The 20,098-nt window shown below is 43.9% G+C and overlaps 1 pseudogene; it reads right to left on the reverse strand.

Annotated features, from left to right (window-relative positions):
* The window catches only part of LOC139539304 (DNA topoisomerase 1-like), a 58,138-nt pseudogene that overhangs the window by 26,901 nt on the left and 11,139 nt on the right, over nt 1–20,098 (reverse strand).

The raw sequence follows: 20,098 nt of genomic DNA on the forward strand, positions 1-20,098 counted from the left end.
TTAGATACATTTACAAGAGCAGTTAATGTAATGTATTTATGTTTGAATTCATTAATTGTATTTAGAATATCTGTATCTAATATCAATGTATGCAGGCTGATTCTATCCGTGTGTGACTTGTTCCACAAAATTTTTACAAAAACAAGATGAGTTATCCATGATGTTTTGTTTTGTGCACAGCTACAGTATATCCACAACAAGAGCCCATGGGGCGGAGGAGGGGGTGGTGAGGGTGGGATGAAAAAAATGAATGGATTCACATCCAAATGGAATACACTTAAGTTACAAGGCATTAACAAGCATTACAAGGAATTATTCTAAGCATGATCAGAGGGAGAGAGAGAGAGCAAAGTCATAGCCTGAAAGGCCATGCCCCAAGAGTCCCTGGGGTGGAGAGAGAAAGAAGTATCTCACCATCCAGACTAGACTAGACATACAAACCATATACACACTCACACACACTACACTGAGAGTCCCATACAAAACCCACACACATTCACATCAGTGGAGGCTCCTCAGAGGATGAAGGGGAGGACCAGGGTTTTCATTTTTTCTTACTATTTTCTACATATACATAAATATATACACACACACACACACACACACACACACACACACACACACACACACACACACACACACACACACACACACACACACACACACACACCTGCTTGTCTGCTTGTCGAACATATCATTCCAAAATCATGGGCATTAATATGAAGTTGGTCCCCCCCTTGCTGCTTTAACAGCTTCCACTTTTCTGGGAAGGCTTTCCACTAGATGTTGGAACATTGCGGCGGGGACTTCCTTCCATTTAGCCACAAGCTCATTAGTGAGGTCGGGAACTGATGTTGGGCGATTAGGCCTGGCTCGCAGTCGGCATTAGAATTAATCTCAAAGGTGTTCGATGGAGTTGAGGTCAGGACTCTGTGCAGGCCAGTCAAGTTCTTTCACACCGATCTCGACATACATTTCTTTATGGACCTCGCTTTGTGCACGGGGGCATTGTCATGCTGAAACAGGAAAGGGCCTTCCCTAAACTGTTGTCACAAAGTTTGAAGCACAGAATCGTCTGGAATGTCGTTGTATGCTGTAGCGTTTAGATTTCCCTTCACTGGAACTAAGGGTTCTAGCCCAAACCATAAAAAACAGCCCCAGAACATACGACTCAAAAACTCCCCACCTTATGCGCTCCAAATGGACGTTAGCTGTAAGGGCCGAGATGCCCATGCTTTGACTTTTGTTCTGGGGATGCTATTCAAGAGGACATATTGTTCTGTCACACGATTCCCGAGCATGAAACTGCACAGTTCAGTGTGCTGCGTGGCTATTTTGATGAAAAACGATTCCATGGGATCGAATGGTGGGCTTTTGCACAGAATGGGCTCCATCGATCACGGGACAGTGGGCAGGCCTCTACACTCTTGATCTTCTTCAAGACAGGGTCTATTTTTCTTCATTTCCGCCTGACTGACGTGCCCAAAGTAAACTGCCTGTTGCTCAGGCCCTGAAGCCAGGATATGCATATACTTGGTACCAATGGAAAGCTGACACTTTGAAGTTTGTAGAAATGTTCAAATAAGCTGGTAGGAGAATATCCAAAGAAAAAGTACCAGTTTCTTTTTTTGAGAGCCCATGCTCTTACAATGGAAAGTATAGGGGCATTTTGAAATGTAGCTCTCAGGATGCAATTCCTATGGCTTCCACTGGGTGTAAGCACTTCAAGGTTTCAGGCTTGTTTCTTCCAAAACGAGGAAGAATAATACGTTTTACCACAGGGATACAAACTTGGAAATTTGTGTATGCGCGCTTGAGGAAGAGGACACGCACCTGCTAATATCGTTTTCCAATTGAACATACTTATTTCCGTATGAAATATTATAGTTTAATTACATTTTAGGGTATCTGATGATTTTATAGAAACGTATTTTGACTTGTTGAAACAAAGATTAGGGGAAGATTTTTGGATTCCTATCTTGGCAAGTTGAATGAGTGGATTACTCAAATCGATGGCGCCAACTAAACTGACTTTTTGGGATATAAAGAAGGATTTTATCTAACAAAACGACACTACATGTTATAGCTGGGACCCTTTGGATGACAAATCAGGGGAAGATTTTCAAAAAGTAAGTGAATATTTAATCGCTATTTGTGAATTTATGAAACCTGTGCCGGTGGAAAAATATTTTGATGTGGGGCGCCATCCTCAAACAATCGCATGGCATGCTTTCGCTGTAAAGCCTATTGTAAATCGGACAGTGCAGTTAGATTAACAAGAGTTTAAGCTTTTAACTGATGACACTTGTATGTTCCTAAATGTTTAATATCCATAATTTTTATGATTATTTATTTGAATTGCGCGCCCTTCAGTTCCCCCGGAGGTTGTCCCGCTAGCGTGACGCCTAACTTTAAGAAGATTTATGAATGTGTCTCCCTCTGCCATATGGACTCATTATATGATACAACCACTGAGCTATAATGGATAAACCGAGAGCAACTGGTGGCAAAAGAGCTGAGCGCAGATCTCTGAGATATGCAGCAGGTAACTTTGATTGTAAACTACATTGCGTACGCCTGTTCGCAAAACTATGTGGAGATATGGTATCAGAGCATGACAATGTTCTAATTCACACCGAGTCTTGGTGGTTATCGAGGGGGAGTGTTAGAAATATTGTTTTAATTAAGAGAGAGAAAGAGAGAAACTGTTGTCATTCGCAATGAATGTATAAAACAGTATTTGTATACTTTCTAGGTAATTCAAATAAAATGTGTCTCCTTGTCTATGTAACAGACACATTTGGGAAGCTGAACGAACTGAACACAAGCATGCAGGGGAAATACAAAAAATTACACAGATGAGTGACCAAATCAGCAAAATCTGTTTGACTGTGATCCTGGCTCAGTTGACATTGTTTTTAATGCAGACGACATCTCGTCAGCATTAAAAACAAATATTGATCCGGGTTGGACGTGACAGGAGTGATGAGGTGCGCAGGGTCAACCATTCTCGACCGCGAGAATCTCCGACGTGACATGCATCAAGCACACCCATCTCATTAGTGGTGGTGAGAAATTTTGTTAAACTAATTTGCAATTGACTGTCATAGCCCCACATTAAAAGTATATGATGGTGAGTTGATAATACAATCAGAAATACTGTTAGAATGTTTTGCAATTGACAGCCATTACACCAATTAAAAAAGTAAACATTGGTTGTTAATTCCATTTTTCTTTCACATATTTGGGGGCGTGAGAATTTTGAGATGTCAAAATTGAGTCGTAGGCCAAAAGAGTTTGGGAACGCCCGATGTAGAACCATAGAGATTTACAGCAAGTCGCAAAGAAAACAGGAGCTGCCTCCACTATTCTAACACCATTTCAACTTCAATATTTCGACATCATAAAATCACCTATGCTTAGTACAGTGACAACTAAGATAACAAAAATGATTCAGTCCAATCTACGTAAACTAAATATGATATGGCTGCCCATGGTACTGATTTCTGTGTGACCGCCCAAGTATAATACAATATGTTGACTCACCCAGTAACATCAATGTCATCCTCCTCTCTTTCATGACTGTCATACAGTACACGCCTTTAGGTCTAGTTGTCCTAGCCTACCTGGCTAAAATGCTTGCTCGCCAGCCTAACTTCCTGTCATGGGCAACGATGCGCCAGGCCAGCTAGTGTTGATGACTCGTTACTAGAGAAGGGAGACCAAGTCAAGACGCTGGACAGGGTGGATTGGTATATAGTAAAGGCAGTTTATTCAGAGGTAAAGATATCTTGCAAAGCGTGCACGGGGTCGTTCATTTAGCTCAGAGGGAACTAGCAGAAGAGAGCCCCTAAACATAGCGTGCATTAAGTTTTATACATAATATGATGTTGGTTGATTCTGGTAGTTCTGCTCTTCTGACTGGTCGGTGAAGAGTTGGAGGCGGGCCTGCTCTAGCCAGAACAGTAGCCCCATTGGTGCACAGCAGTGTCCTCTGCTCTTGGCACCCGACCAGTAGAGAGGGGAGAGAAGTGTGTGTGTTCATGCGATGTAATGTTTGTGTGTCCGGAGTCATGTGATAAGGGGAACTGTAACTGGCAGTTACTGTCTGGGGCTATGGGTTTCCTAAGTTAGAGGGATGTGAGCAATTACTTAAGACAGGCGGTTTAGTTTGGCGCTTCTATAACTGTTTTGTGCGGTCAGCATCCTTGTCACAATGGGGTAGCATTGTGTCAATGAGGAACCTTGTTCTGTGCAATAGTAGTCTTGTGTTTTAGTCATGGGGTGTGTTGTGCAAGCTTTTAATCCTATGGTTACAAACAGGCTCTACAAGCAGCCGAAGGGCCCTAGGCCAGTATATGAATATATGTATATATGACAAATCCCCCTCTTCACGTCTATTAGACGTGAAAAATATAAGCAACCAAACAATTTGGTAGAGACCAAATTTTTGAGTCCCCCTCTTCACGTCTTTTAAGAAAACTATAGCAGAGACAAAAATAAGGATATAACGAAAACAAGAAGCCCCCTCTAGTAAGCAGCGAAGCGAGGTAAATGAGCAAGGACAAAAAGGAGACCACTCCAAGAACTACACCTGGAGTGGCCAAGAGGAGAAGTCAGGAGGGAGGGGTTCCTGAAAAGGTGGAAACGCCTCATCAGGGTCATCAACCGCCAAAAGCGGGTACATATGGGTTTGGTCGCTGGGCATAGGGGTAATGGCAGTGGTAATCAATCTAGTGGCTAATGTGCGAGCGCAAGGAATACAGCAACAACCGCACAAGGTTAGGATAGCCACAAAAACAGCAACGGACACTAGGACAGAGGAGATCAGGGTCTTATATTTACCAAACGCATCCATCCAGGAGTCCCACATAGTAGTGTCAACTCCGGAGTGTTGCTTCATCTTCCCATTAAGCGTGCGAAGACCCTCTAGGGCGACGGTAAGACTACCATCATTCGCTGTATTATTGGGAATGAAAGTACAACATTGCTCCCTGAACATGGCACAAACACCTCCGCGTTCAGCCAACAACATATCTACCGCGATTCTATTTTGAAATGCCATCAGGGATGTAGCTGCCAATTGGCCATGGACCGCCTCGAAGCCTTGTTGAGTCCAGTTGCCCAGTTTCTGGACATTAAAATGAATGTAATTAATTCTATCCACATTTTTATTAACTGTACACCACCAGCAAAATGATGATTCAAAACCCGCGGCTACTTGGTCTACCAATTTATACTCATCTGGTACCCCCCTGGGGACTCCAATTGCATCCATATAAGTTGGGTCCCCAGCTGAAGAGCCTACTGCGCGCTTGGTCCTTCCAGGCCAATACTCAGGGCCAAGTGCTTGAATACGGGTATTCAGATCTTGGACACCTATGGGGTAAACAGAGATGGGCAGCAGAAGAGTTATGAGTGCACAGGTACCAGTGGCATTACTGGGAAGTTTGTCAAACAAACGAGTACCCCCACACCACCACCACACATCAGCTCTAGACACTGGTTTAAAGATGGCCGTGAGCATGTGAGTGTACAAGCACCATCTGGCAGGGAGCTTACCCAACAATGTCCCTCCTCCTGTCATGTTTATGCATGTAAAGTTAGCTCTAGCCACGCTAGAGGAGAATATCGGTTTCTTGACCACAGTGGTGACTACCGGATAAACAGCGTCCCACTGTGAACACTTCTCAGGTGGGTTGTCTTTGTCCATAAGGGGCATTAGACAGTCTCCGGTTATGGTGGCTGGGACTATGCGGAGCAATGGTCTAGCTCCCATGCAAACGACGCAGCTTTGCAGGGTCGTGTTAGCTGCTTGTTCGGTCAATAAGAGCCAATTGTTAGAGAAACCTGAGATTCCGGTGGCAGTAAGAATGGTATCATCAGGGGTGGTAGGAGTGGTGACCATAATAATAGGACCCCAATCACCCTTCCCCTTAGATGTTAAAACAGTAAACCGGTCAGAAATAGCAGAGGGCTGAGCCTGTTGTGTAATGCAGATTTTTAATGGCCAGTAGAGTAGAGCCTTGCTAGAATCTACATGTGGTGCTAGTATGAAATCCTGACAACCCGTCCCAGTACCTGGTCGGATAATTAGTGATAGTCCCCAATTATGCAATCCAGTCCTAGTCAGCGACAATCTTTGTCGCCAGATAAGAACTGCTTGCCCTGATGAATAACTGGACCAGTCAGGACCAGTCTCAGCGACCAGGTTCTTCCATGACCACTCCTGAAACCCCCCTTTTGTCATGTACCAGTTAAATCTGGTGTACTCCAGACTATGCCCTCCCAGGCCATTCCTAGCTTTTCCCAATACCCCCCAAGACAGTGTAATGGTGGTAGTCGCATTAGAGGGTACACATAAGGTGGTGCTTCTGACCTTTGTTGGAGTGCATTGTTGGTCTGTGGGTGCAGTTCTACGTGCAATACTTCGTTTGGGACGGGAGTAATTGGAGGGAGTGATGTCAGGGACGGTGGTTGGGATATGGGTAGGGGTATGTGTGCGTGATGTGGTAGGGTGTGATAATTGTTCTATTAACCATGTGAAAGTGCCCATGGACACCCCTAATATTAGTAGGAATATCACAAATAAGGGGCCAGATATCCCTTGCCCAGGGAGGGAGAAATGTCCCTCTAACTGGGCGAGGTTCCTTTTTCAGGGGAGGCGGAGTTTGATGCCGCATCACCTGAGTCAGGAGTGTCTTCATTTGGAATCGAATTTAGGCTGTTTAAATCAGCTCTGACTTCTGTCAGTGTTCTAGAAGGGATTGGGGCTGGAGTGCAATGTGTAAGGTGGTGCCAAGGTGCGCCTGATTTACCTTTGACCTGGACTGAGTGTGAAGTAACCTCCTTCACTTCGTACGGTCCAGTCCACCTGGGTTCCAGCCACATTCTCTTGTGGACTTTAACCCTCACCCAGTCACCAACTTTTACCTTCAGTGGTGGCGTGTCTCTCGGCAGCTCCCCCTCTTGGACCTTGCGAATCTGTGTGGAGAGAGCTGCAGAAAGTTCCGTCAGTTTTCTCACATAGTCAGACATTACAATTTGTTGTACATCAAGGGCGGGCATATGACCTCCCTCCCTTGGTGGACCAGGCATGACTCTTCCAGTCATTATCTCATGAGGAGAGAGATGGGTGCCTGCACCTGGTGAGGCTCTCATGGCCATCAACGCCAGGGGCAGGGCTTCGACCCATGTCAACTTCGAACCTGCACATACCTTAGCTATCTTAGCCTTAAGGGTTTGATTGGAGCGTTCCACGAGACCTTGAGATTGGGGCCTGTACACAGAACCGAATTTGTGAACAATGCCAAACCTTTCCTCCACCTGTCGTAGGTGTTTGTTGCTGAAGTGAGACCCGTTGTCGGATCGGATTTGTCTTGGAACTCCATACCTTGGTATGAGTTCGGTCTGTAGCCACTTAATGACTGACTTAGCATCCTCCCGTGCAGTTGGTATTGCCTCAACCCATTTAGAAAATCTGTCTACCATTACCAAAAGGTACCTCTTTCCATTAGTTACATTATCTGGCCCCATGTCAGTATAATCTATGCTAATATCCTGGAAACAAGCGTTAGGGACTGGGTAAGAGCCCATGGGTGTCTGATATGGTTTCTTGGGGTTATGGCTGCCACAAATGCCACATTCGTCACTAAATAAATCTGTCATGTCTTTTAAATGAGGGTGCCACCAGATGTGGGACACCTTCTGTAAAGTCTTAACCTCTAACGAGCCTCTACCCCGGGTCCGGGATCACCCCCCACCCCCCCACACACTGATTAGCATAGCTAGCATAGCTTCACAAGTAGATAGTAGCATCTAAATATCATTAAATCACAAGTCCAAGACACCAGATGAAAGATACAGATCTTGTGAATAAAGCCACCATTTCAGATTTTTAAAATGTTTTACAGGGAAGACAAAATATGTAAATCTATTAGCTAAACACGTTAGCAAAATACACCACTTTTCTAACTCCATCAGTTTCTTACTACTTCAGGTGCTATCACCAATTCGGCTAAACTAAGATATTGATAGCCACTAACCAAGAAAAAACCTCTTCAGATGACAGTCTGATAACATATTTATGGTATAGGATAGGTTTTGTTAGAAAAAAGTGCATATTTCAGGTAGAAATCACAGTTTACAATTGCACCGACCATCACAAGACGACTAGAATTACTATAGAGAGCAACGTGTATGACCAATTTACTCTTAATAAAACATTTCATAAGAATAGACAAAGCATAGCAATGGAAAGACCCAGATCTTGTGATTCCAGACAATATTTCAGATTTTCTAAGCGTTTTACAGCGAAAACACAATAAATCGATAAGTTAGCATACCACATGTGAAAACGTTACCAGAGCATCGATTCCAGCCAAAGAGCGCTATAACGTAATCACCGCCAAAATATATTAATTTTTTCACTAACCTTCTCAGAATTCTTCCGATGACACTCCTGTAACATCATTTTACAACATACATATACAGTTTGTTCGAAAATGTGCATATTTAGCCATACAAAACCGTGGTTACACAATGAAAATACTAGGAAATCAAGCCTCAAAATGTCTGACGTCATCTTTCAGAGTGATCTAGTTTAATTGAAAGCTAATCATATACTTGACTAAAAAATACAGGGTTGACAGGAATCGAAAGACAAATTAGTTCTTAACCTCTAACGAGCCTCTACCCCGGGTCCGGGAGCACCCCCCACCCCCCCACACACTGATTAGCATAGCTAGCATAGCTTCACAAGTAGATAGTAGCATCTAAATATCATTAAATCACAAGTCCAAGACACCAGATGAAAGATACAGATCTTGTGAATAAAGCCACCATTTCAGATTTTTAAAATGTTTTACAGGGAAGACAAAATATGTAAATCTATTAGCTAAACACGTTAGCAAAATACACCACTATTCTAACTCCATCAGTTTCTTACTCCTTCAGGTGCTATCACCAATTCGGCTCAACTAAGATATTGATAGCCAATAACCTATAAAAAAAAACATCAGATGACAGTCTGATAACATATTCATGGTATAGGATAGTTTTTGTTAGAAAAAAGTGCATATTTCAGGTAGAAATCACAGTTTACAATTGCACCGACCATCACAAATCGACTAGAATTACTAGATAGAGCAACGTGTATGACCAATTTACTCATCATAAAACATTTCATAAAAATAGACAAAGCATAGCAATGGAAAGACCCAGTTCTTGTGATTTCAGACCATATTTCAGATTTTCTAAGCGTTTTTCAGCGAAAACACAATAAATCGATAAGTTAGCATACCACATGTGCAAACGTTACCAGAGCATCGATTCCAGCCAAAGAGCGCTATAACGTAATCACCGCCAAAATATATTAATTTTTTCACTAACCTTCTCAGAATTCTTCCGATGACACTCCTGTAACATCATTTTACAACATACATATACAGTTTGTTCGAAAAGGTGCATATTTAGCCATACAAAACCGTGGTTATACAATGGAAATAGTCACAACTCAAGCCTCAAAATGAGGAACGTCAGCTTTCAGAGTGATCTAGTTTAATCGAAAGCTAATCATATACTTGACTAAAAAATACAGGGTTGACAGGAATCGAAAGACAAATTAGTTCTTAATGCAACCGCTGATTTACATTTTTAAAATTATCCTTACTTTTCAATACAGGGTTCGCCAAGTGAAGCTATACCAAACAAAATGGCGAAATATGCGTTTAAAATATTTCGACAGAACAACGATTTATCATATTAAATATTGTTTACTTTGAGCTGTTCTTCCATCAGATTCTTGGGCAATGTATCCTTTCTATGTTATAAACGTCTTTTGGTCGATAGATGTCCTCTGTCCTTCGAAATATCCACTAACGATCGAACGGGACCCCAAAACGTGTCCAAAGTTTCAGAGTGCACAACAAAGAAATTCCTCAAAATCGCACTAAACGGATATAAATTGCTATAAAACGGTTCAAATTAACTACATTATGATGTTTTTAACAACTATAACGACTGAAAACATGACCGGAGAAATATTGCTGGTTAGACAAGGATTTGGAATGAGGCAAGTCCGATGTCCTTCACGCTTCAGGCGCGCGACGAGAAAGGGCGGTCCCTATACATTTTGTGGTTTTATAATGGCTGGGATTGTGCAATAGACTCCATTCAAAACGTGATGACGTACAGACACCCAGAGGAAGACGTAGGCAGTGTCGGTTTCTTCATAGCATTCACTGTCGCCTTAAAAACAGACTCCAGATCAGGGGTAAAAATTTCTGAAATCTGACCCCTGTCATGAAAAGTGCTGTAGATATTGTTCTGTACCACTCAGAGACAAAATTCCAACTTCTATAGAAACTAGAAGGTGTTTTCTATCCAATAATAACAATAATATGCATATTGTACGATCAAGAATTTAGCACGAGGCAGTTTAATTTGGAGACCCAAATATGCTAATGCGGAACAGCACCCCCTATAGTTGCAAGAAGTTAATGCAACCGCTGACTTACATTTTTAAAATTATCCTTACTTTTCAATACAGGGTTCGCCAAGTGACGCGATAACAAACAAAATGGCGAAATATGCGTTTAAAATATTTCGACAGAACAACGATTTATCATATTAAATATTGCTTACTTTGAGCTGTTCTTCCATCAGATTCTTGGGCAATGTATCCTTTTTATGTTGTAATCTTCTTTTGGTCGATAGATGTCCTCTGTCCTTTGAAATGTCCACTAACAACGACCGAGACCCCGAAACGTTCCCAAAGCTAGAAAGTGCACGACAAAGAAATTCCTCAGAATCGCACTAAACGGATATAAATTGCTATAAAACGGTTCAAATTAACTACATTATGATGTTTTTAACAACTATAACGAGTAAAAACATGACCAGAGAAATATTGCTGGCTAAACAACGATTTGGAATGAGGCAAGTCCGATGTCCTTCACGCTTCAGGCGCGCGACGAGAAAGGGAGGTAACTCCACGTTTTCTTCTTTTATAGTGGCTGTGATTGTGCAATCGACTCCATTCAAAACGTGATGACGTACAGACACCCAGAGGAAGACGTAGGCAGTGTCGGTTTCTTCATAGCATTCACTGTCACCTTAAAAACAGACTCCAGATCAGGGGTAAAAAATTCTGAAATCTGATGAAAAGTGCTGTAGATATAGTTCTGTACCACTCAGAGACAAAATTCCAACGACTATAGAAACTAGAAAGTGTTTTCTATCCAATAATAACAATAATATGCATATTGTACGATCAAGAATTTAGCACGAGGCAGTTTAATTTGGAGACCAAAATATGCTAATGCGGAACAGCACCCCCTATAGTTCCAAGAAGTTAAGTTTCCCTTCGTGTGTGGGCCCATGAGCTTCTCGTATTAGTTCTGGACAGAGGTTCGCAGGGGCCACTAGTCTGCCATCATGGCACCTCCACAATTCATCAGGTCCTTTGTTGGCCCCTTTCTGTCCCCATACTGAGTGTTCATAAAGTCCTGCAGAGTGTTGGAGCTCTCTTATGTGTTGAGTTGTGAGCTCAGTCCGAGCTGGTTGGGTTTGCAATATCATCTGTCTTGGAGTATATCCGCCAGCTTTCTTAGCTGCTTTGACAGCTGCATCATTTCCCTCGCTGACACGGTTCTTTAATTGTTGATGTCCTTTGCACTTCATGATGGCCACCTTTTCAGACAGTGAAACTGCCTTGATCAGTTTTTCCATTTGTGCCTTGTGTTTGATAGGGAGGTTCCCTGTAGTGGTGAAGTTTCGCCTCAACCATTGTGGTCCATCCGTGTGGACAGCTCCATGAGCATAGGCTGAGTCGGTGTAAATGTTCACAGTCTTCCCTTCAGCCCTTTCCAGTGCTTGTGTCAAACCTATGATTTCAGCCAATTGGGCTGATGCCGGTTGTGGACTGATGGCAGATTCCAAGGTAACGTGTGATCCATCCGGAAGCTGCTGCACCACTGCGTATGCTGCTACGTTCCCTTCTTCTCCTCTATAGCAGCATCCATCTGTGTATAGCCATAGGTCAGGGTTGGTGTGTGGTTCATTTCCCAGGTCAGGTCTCAGTTTCAGTTCTTGTGCTGCTCTTTCTGCACATGAGTGGGGTAGACCTTCCTCGGCATTGAGTGCGTCTGCCATGTTTTTATCGGTGTTGACAAATGTAATGTGTGATTGAGTGCATTTATTCTGGATTTTTATTTTTGTTTCGGCACTGAACGTGAATTCTTTGCTCATCAGATATGCTGCAACCCCATGGTGGGTGTGTATTTCCAATGGGTGGCACATTACGAGATGAGCTGTTTTTTCAATGGCTTTTGCCACTGCGGCCACATATCGGGAACATGTTGTTTGTCCTACCTCAATGTGGTCAAGTTTGGAGGAGTGGTACATTAACACTCTTCTCTCCCCCTCTTGTTTCTGGAATAGGATGGATGATGTGAATCCTTCCTTTTCAGAAACATCCAGATGGAACTTGTTCTTGTAGTCTGGTGCGGTTAGTGCTGCTGCCACTGAGAGATCCGTCTTCAGGAGTGCAAAAGCCGTTGAAGCTTCGGTTGTCCAGGTCAATGATGAGTGCAGGTTCCTTGGTCCCGCCTCACGCACTATTTCTCTCAGTGGCTCAGTTCTGGCGGTGTAGTCAGGGATGTGCGTTCTACTGTAACCTGTCAAGCCCAGAAATGACAGCATTCCCGAGACAGTGATTGGGCGTGGGTGATGGAGTATAGAGTCTCTGTGTGTTTTGGAGAGTCCAGCTCCGTCTCCTGAGATTTCTGTCCCTAGGAAAAGAACAGTTCTGCAACAGGCCTGGACTTTGCTCATCTTCACCTTGTATCCTTTGATGGCAAGGAAGTCCAGGAGAGTCTTGGTCATCTGAAGGCAGAGGTCGGAAGTGGGAGCTCCAAGCAATAGGTCATCGACGTATTGGATAAGCAGGACACCTTCCGGGATTGTCAACTCTGCCAGGTGCGTTTTTAAGATATGGTTGAAGATTTCCGGGGAACACCTGTAACCCTGTGGGAGAACCGAGTAAGTGTATTGTTGATGTTCATAGGTGAACGCAAAGAGTGGTTGAGATGCTTCATCAAGTGGGATGCTGAAAAAAGCATTGGCCAGGTCCACCACCGTGAAGTATTGGTGTTTTGGCGAAAGATTACTCAGTGTGATGTGTGGGTCAGGGACAGGTAGGTCTATCGGTGCAGTGACGTCATTCACTGCTCGGAAGTCTTGAACCATCCGGTATGTTTCACCTCCAGCTTTCAAGACTGGTAAAATCGGCGTATTCCATGGAGAGACCGTCCGATATATAACTAGCGCTCCCAGTAGCCCATCTATGGTAGTTTTTATCCCCATGGTTTGTTCAGGTTTCAAACGATATTGTGTTCGGTAAACAGGCGGTTGATCCGGGTTCAGCAGGGTGATGGTGACAGGGGCAACTTGGAGCTGGCCTACGTCGAATGGGGTGGTGGTCCATATCTTATCATCGATCGTGGAGATCAGTGCTTTCATAGATGGGTGGTCAGTGTATGGTTTACCATGGTGCCTTGGTAAGGTCAGGCGTTCAGGGAGACAGTGCTCTTCTGTGTCTATGGCCAGGAACCTCCACATGTTTTCAGTAGTTGCTTTGTGTATGCCAAGTGTTTGGGTGGGTTCCCATTGGAGTTTGGATGCCCGTCTGATCATTGGCCCCAGGCTCCTTGCTTCGAAACCATTACCCACCGCTAGGGTGACATGGGGAGCCGATTCCTTCCCCAGCAGGTACCAGGACTTGAGGTGAGGCGGCAGAATGACTGGTGCAGCCACCCCCTCATGCCCACATACAATGGTGCAACATCTGATGGATGGGGTTAGATGCATCATGTTCTCATCCCAGTCATCTGTGTATGGGTTATCGTCATTGTCTGTCACATTGAGTGTGCAGTGGATTTCAGCCTGTGGGGTTTTGTATGGGTGCAACGTATAGATCTGTGATTTGAGTTGATTGAACTTAAACTGGATTTCTGGGGTTCCATGCCCTGTTTCTATGCATTTCAGCCAATAGATCTCTTGCGTTGCCGACAGAACAGGGGTCGGGATGATTGGTAACATTAGTACCTTAACGGGATGGTCTGGTGTTGATGGGATAGGATCTATGGAGACCTCCACACCGTTGTCAGTTAGGTAAATTGAACACTGCAGTTTACACAATAGATCCCTTCCCAGGAGGTTGATGGGACAGTTAGGGCAATATAGGAACTGATGTTTCAAATTGGATGGGCCCCACGAGAAGAGTAACGGTATGGTTTTCTTTTGTGCTTCGGGTGTGCCTGATACCCCCACCACCTGAATGGATTCCGAAGAGAGTTGCTGACGGGATCTGATAGCAGAGTATGTGCATCCAGTGTCTACCAGAAATTGGTGGGTCACTCCCTCCACCTCACACTGGACGGTTGGTTCCGTATGGAGTGGAAAGTGTTGCCCACCTCTCCCGCTCGGTGGTGGTGGGCAACTTCAGGGCCATGGGGCATATTCGTCGAACATGCCCTGAAACGGAGTAGGTAGTTGCGGATTAGGGTCTGGGATTGGGTGGTTGTATGCAGGTTGAGGGCCTGCACGTGGTTGGTACATCTGTGGGCGGACACCTCCGCGTCCTCTCGGGGTGGGGTGTCTTGCCCTTGTGGCCATCCAGTGTTGTTGGGTCGGTGTCAGTGGATATGGGCACTGGCGTGCCAGGTGTCCAGTTTGTTTACAATTGTAGCAGTCCATGGGTCGTGGTTGTCCTGCTCCCCAGGGTGATGGGTAGCGTGGTTGTTGTCCCCATGTTGATGGATAGCCTTGTTGTGGTGGTTGGTAGTATGGTGGGGCGACCATGGGCAGCGGTTGATTCAGGAGTTGTGACGGGACGAGAGCTCCCTGTGGGGTAGTCATGGGTGATGGGACGGGTGATGGGTGTTGCTGTACCATTTTTGCAACAGTTTTTTCAATGATTGTTGTAATATCGGGATCTTTCGCCACCATCTGTTTCTTTGGCTTCTCCCCCTTCTGAGCCTCTTTCAGTTGTAGTTTCAGTAGCTGCACTTGTAGAGACTGGACTTGAGTGTCAGCTCCTCCCTTGTCTTTGTTGAATTGGGTGATATGGTGATGTACATGTGAGTTGAACTGGGCCTGGGGAAGCGCCATTAACCCCACTGTGCTCCTAAGTTTTGTACGGACCTCATTTGGGGCACCGCTCACCACCATCTCCTTCCACATGCTGGTCGTGGTGTCCGTATGGTCGTACGGTTCTTCATGGACTGTCCTCCACGTGGTCTTTGCCCGGTCCAGGTAGGCTGCTGGCTGTTCCCCTGGGTTGATGGTAAATGACGACAGGGTTGAATGGTTTCGTTCAGTGGGATATGCCCTTCTTAGCACCTCCCACAACTGCTGACGGAAGTCTCCCAGGCTCATGGTGGCTGGGGCCGTATTCAAGTCTGCTTCTCTTACGAGAGACGTCATGGTGCTATGGTCTGTGGCCCTAGCTAGGAGAGCTCTCATGTCACCTAAACAGAGGCGCAAGCCAGAGGTTAGAGTCTGGAGTTGCAGTAGCCATGCAGAGGCTCCTCCATGTAGGCTAGGTAGTTGGTCCATCAGCGTGGTTAGGTCAGTCATTTTCCATGGTTGATACTCCTCATGCCTACCGTCGGGACAGGGTCGCAGTGGCAACTGCAACTCGGGTCCTCCACACGCTCCCTGGGCCCAGTGTTCTTTGGAAGAGACTCCTTTATTTCGTAGATCTCTTATACGTTCGGATTGTCTGATAGGCTCGACTAGATCTCTCACCTTCCCATCATTACCCCTTCAATGTGGAAAGAGCCTCCCCCTTTTTCCGCATCTTCCAACATTGTTTTCGCCAGTACCACAGATTCCTTGAGTTCTGCCTCTAGTCGCTCTATCTTCTGCTCCATTTCCAGACTGGTTGGTTGGCTTCTGGCCCTTCCTTCATCGTCCTCACTGGGTTGACTTCTGGATGTGCTCGGGGGTTGTGACCATGATCCTCCAGTTGCCACCTGGCTATCTCGTCGTACCCACCATTCTGGGTTTGGAGTAGAAGTGAACTGCACCACCCCTGTGTCTTTGTCTGTAAGGGAAGCTGGTTGGGACCCACCTCCATGTCCTGAGGTGTCCCTCTCTTCCCTTTGTGGATTGTTCAAAACCCTTTCTTCGCACACAATTTGTCCTTCAGAGATACCCAAAGTCATGTTCCCCTTGATGTGTCCCCCTTGCACCACGAATACAGGCGCCTGTAATACAGGAGAGGCCGAAAAAGGGTTTTGAGGGAGGTGAGTGAATGGATTCTGAGATGGACCCCCCTGTTGGGAATAGGGAGGTGGCGTTGGACTCACTTCCCTTGGCAGTTCCGGGTATAGTTGGGTTGGGGCCGACGGAGTGACAGTGATGGCAGCTTGAGCGTCCTTGTTGTCGGTAGTGCTCTTAACTGCTTCAGGTAGGGAAGCAGTGACTACCCCCATCATGTCCGGTTTTTTATATGGGAGTGCCCTTCTTGTTTCTTCAATCGCCCAAGTCCCTATTCTTAACTCAGCCTCCGCTCTTTCCCTGTGCTTTGTCCCTTCTTTCTTAAATAAGTGTAACTTATTTCTCTCCACCTCACTTTCCACTCCCTCTTTTACAGCCTCCTCCAGTTCTTTCTCCATAGTTGTGAGTTGCCCTTTCGATGGGGCACCTCCACTAAAGTAACCTGCCTGTGTCCATTTCAGTCTCACTCCCTCCCACACCTTCTTTATTGATTTATATTGTTCCTTTCCCCCTGCTCTATCCTGCATCCTTTGATCTAAGTATTCATTGAATTTAAGTTTGGGGACGGTGGTTGTGGCCATTTTATCTAGGTTACGTCTGGGACTATCCCACTATCTTAGTGCACTTAGCCCGTCCCTGGTCGAAACCAGCGATGTATTCTTGGTGCCGACACAGACTTATCTCTTGTGTCCCACCCTCGTACACAAAGACTGTTATTACTTTATGTTTGGCGAATTAATTAAATACTTTCCCAAAGTATTTCGGCAATATCCTTTTGGAACAATATGTTAATAAATTCGAGCGCTTCTGAGATAATTATTGAATTAATTATGGGACTTATTTTTCTCAATAAGTTTTATTTGTCCATAATTAATGAATTATTTAAATACCTTCCCAAAGTATTTCAGTTATATCCTTTTGGAACAATATATTAGTGACTTCAAGCGCTTCTAGAATAATTATTTAATTAATTCTAAAACGTATTTTCCCAAAAAGTTTTTATTAGCCCATAATTAATGAATTAATTAAATATTTTCCCAAAGTGTTACAAATATGTTTGTTTGGAACAATATGTTAGCGTATTTAAACGTTGTTATATTAATTATCAAATGAATTCTAGTCCTTTAGGGAATACCAACAGCACATAAATGGGGAAGAAATCAAGTCATCACCCAGCACGGCGGCTGGAACACGGCACAAACTTTTTTGACTCGGCGGTCACTTTCAACACAGCCTTAGATGCAAAATACTAGTAATTTGTAACAATTGGACTCGTGGAACGTTCAATCATTCACATTTAATCTTCAGTACCGGACTTCAGGTTTAATACCGATGCCCCTAGTTCAAGCTTAGATTTACTACTGATACTCCTGGTTGGATGCCACCCCAACCAGCCCCAGATTACTAATACGACTTGAATCAAAAACACTTATCAAGCTTAGATTTCTCACTGATACTCCTAGTTGAACAACACTTCAACTAGCTTCAGATTACTAATACGACTTGATCATATTTCATTCATCTATATCAAGCTTAGATTTATCACTGATACTCCTAGTTGAACAACACTTCAACTAGCTTCAGATTACTAATACGACTTGATCATATTTCATAGATACCTTTACACAATGCCTTAAAATTATTAACAGTTTTCCATAAATTTTAACAGTGATTCATACTCACGCCCAGTACTACTGATCTTAATTTGGATAATGACTATACTTTAATATGCAGATTTTGATTTAACAGGCTCTGCTTACCTTTTTGTGTCGACGTCTTAGATCAGTTTCCTGAGGCGAGTCGAATCACCGATGGCTCCTGGGATCAGGTCACTCGTCCTTCTGGAATTGGCCTCGGACTTGTCTTTTCTCTCATCAACTTTCTATGGATCGAATTCAAAGGTATGAAACCATCCTCTGCTACCAAGTTTTGTTGATGACTCGTTACTAGAGAAGGGAGACCAAGTCAAGACGCTGGACAGGGTGGATCGGTATATAGTAAAGGCAGTTTATTCAGAGGTAAAGATATCTTGCAAAGCGTGCACGGACTCGTTCATTTAGCTCAGAGGGAACTAGCAGAAGAGAGCCCCTAAACATAGCGTGCATTAAGTTTTATACATAATATGATGTTGGTTGATTCTGGTAGTTCTGCTCTTCTGACTGGTCGGTGAAGAGTTGGAGGCGGGCCTGCTCTAGCCAGAACAGTAGCCCCATTGGTGCACAGCAGTGTCCTCTGCTCTTGGCACCCGACCAGTAGAGAGGGGAGAGAAGTGTGTGTGTTCATGCGATGTAATGTTTGTGTGTCCGGAGTCATGTGATAAGGGGAACTGTAACTGGCAGTTACTGTCTGGGGCTATGGGTTTCCTAAGTTAGAGGGATGTGAGCAATTACTTAAGACAGGCGGTTTAGTTTGGCGCTTCTATAACTGTTTTGTGCGGTCAGCATCCTTGTCACAATGGGGTAGCATTGTGTCAATGAGGAACCTTGTTCTGTGCAATAGTAGTCTTGTGTTTTAGTCATGGGGTGTGTTGTGCAAGCTTTTAATCCTATGGTTACAAACAGGCTCTACAAGCAGCCGAAGGGCCCTAGGCCAGTATATGAATATATGTATATATGACACTAGTTAACATTAGCCTACTACATCTAGCTACACGTAGGCCGTCCTCTCAGGCTAGGGGCACAATGTATTCATTTATGGTTAGATCAGAATCTCTGTTATAATCATTGGCTAGTATGGAGCATTAAGCAAAACCACAAATCCAAATCCCTATCTCCATCCATGGCGAATTTAGGAAAGGGATGATTTTAGCTAGCTAGCTAGCCACCAGAGGACAACGACACAACGAGATGCAACAATTCAAAATAAAAAACTATGTAAATGACGTTTGGCTTGTGATTGGTGTGAAGCCAAATCCAAACTGGCTTTCCTTAACATTTTTTTTTGATGCACCAGGACCCTTCACAGTTGAGCTCATTCAGTTTTGGCTGATTGGCTATTATTTCATTTTTATCAAGGGAAACCAAATGCTCACTTGTTTCCCTTGCATTCAATGCTACAGGTGGTAACAATGTCATACTCTTTTTGACCAGACAGCATCAGATAGAAAGCCTACACATACAGAGACAGAGGGGCACTGTTTCGCTCGCTCTGATACTTTCTCCGGTGAGATACATTCCTTATCTTGCGAATTGAAGGACAATTCTGAAACACAGAGAGACGACAGATAAATGATTAAAAATATATATATATATACAGTACCAGTCAAAAGTTTGGACACACCTACTCATTCAAGGTTTATTTTTATTTTTACTATTTTCTAAATTGTAGAATAATAATGATGACATCAACACTATGAAATAACACCTATGGAATCATGTAGTAACCAAACAAGTGTTAAACAAATCAAAATATATTTTAGATTCTTCAAAGTAGCCACCCTTTGCCTTGATGACAGCTTTGCGCACTCTTGGCATTCTCTCAACCAGCTTCATGAGGTAGTCACCTGGAATACATTTCAATTAACAGGTGTGCCTTGTTAAGAGTTAATTTGTGTAATTTCTTTCCTTAATGCGTTTGAGCCAATCAGTTGTGTTGTGTCAAGGTATACAGAAGATAGCTCTATTTGGTAAAATATAAAGTCCATATTATGGCAAGAACAGCTCAAATAAGCAAAGAGAAACAACAGTCATAAGACATAAGATGTGAAGGTCAGACAATTTGGAAAATTTCAACAACTTTAAAGTTTCTTCAAGTGCAGTTGCAAAAACCATCAAGCGCTATGATGAAACTGAATCTCATGAGGACCGCCCCACGA

This window comes from Salvelinus alpinus, chromosome 15, assembly GCF_045679555.1.
Source record: "Salvelinus alpinus chromosome 15, SLU_Salpinus.1, whole genome shotgun sequence".
NCBI classification, from domain to species: Eukaryota; Metazoa; Chordata; class Actinopteri; order Salmoniformes; family Salmonidae; genus Salvelinus; species Salvelinus alpinus.